Source organism: Schistocerca piceifrons, chromosome 3 (genome assembly GCF_021461385.2).
Source record: "Schistocerca piceifrons isolate TAMUIC-IGC-003096 chromosome 3, iqSchPice1.1, whole genome shotgun sequence".
Lineage (NCBI taxonomy): Eukaryota > Metazoa > Arthropoda > Insecta > Orthoptera > Acrididae > Schistocerca > Schistocerca piceifrons.
The window spans coordinates 698,858,497-698,859,675 of record NC_060140.1 but is presented as its reverse complement, the minus strand read 5'-3'; the positions used below and the strand labels follow the sequence as shown (position 1 = coordinate 698,859,675).

At 47.3% G+C, this 1,179-nt stretch overlaps 1 pseudogene; it reads left to right on the top strand.

Annotated features, from left to right (window-relative positions):
* Window positions 1-397: 397 nt before the first annotated feature.
* On the top strand, window positions 398-514 carry LOC124790679 (annotated as a pseudogene).
* Window positions 515-1,179: the final 665 nt, after the last annotated feature.

The window sequence follows — 1,179 nt, the reverse complement described above, 5'->3', positions numbered from 1 at the left end:
ACACACACCCATGCACGAGGGAGGACTCGAACCTCTGCCGGGAGCAGCCGCACAGTCCATGACTGCAGCACCGTAGACCGCTCGGCTAATCCCGCGCGGCGAAGAAGTAATTATAGCTCTTAAGGTATGCATTTTAGAGCCCATTTTTACGAAACGTAGTGGCTTCGAATGATCAGGTCATATCGTGTCATACCGCTGAATACTGACCATTCCTCCTGGGTCATCCTGTATATAAGAGACTCAGTGGATAACATTGGAAGTTCTACGAGACGTCGTAATGGTAGAAGATTGCATCGAAATGCAGGAAGACCTGCAGAGGATCGACATTTGGTCCAGGGATTGTCAATTAATCCTTAGCATAAACAAATGTAAATTTTCTAGGTACATAAATAGGCAGGGCAACGGCCTTGCCGCAGTGGATACACCGGTTCCCGTGAGATCACCGAAGTTAAGCGCTGTTGGGCGTGACTGGCACTTTGATGGGTGACCATCCAGCCGCCACGTGCTGTTGCCATTTTTCGGGGTGCACTCAACCTGCTAATTGAGGAGCTACTCGACCGAATAGTAGCGGCTTCGATCAAGATTACCATCTTGACTTCGGGAGAGCGGTGTACTGACCCCACACCCCTCCCACCCGCATCCTCCCCTGAGGATGGCATGGCGGTCAGATGGTCCCGGTAGGCCACTCGTGGCCTGAAGACAGAGTGATATACTTAAATAGGCTGAAAGACCTATTATTGTATGATTACAAAATTTTAGAACAATCCCTGGAAGTAATTACTTCTATAAAATATCGAAGAGTATGCATGCGTAGCGATATTAAATCGAATGGCCACATACTGCGAGTAAGGCAGATGCATGACTGATATTCACGGGAAGAATCTTCAGGAAATGTAGTCCATCAACAAAGGATGGAGCTTTCAAAACATTCGTTCGACTATTACTTGAATATTGCTCGCCAGTATGGGATCCGTACCAAATAGGTCCGATTGAGTAAACAGAGAGATCCAAAGAAGAGCAGCACGTTTCATTATAGGTTCATTTAGTAGGTGCGAAAGAGTCACGGAGATGCTCAGCCAAATCCAGTGACAGACGCTGCAAGCGAGGCATTCTGCATCACGGTTTGGTTTACTGTTAAAGTTCCGAGAGCGTAGTTCATAGTACGTATAGCTCGCGAAA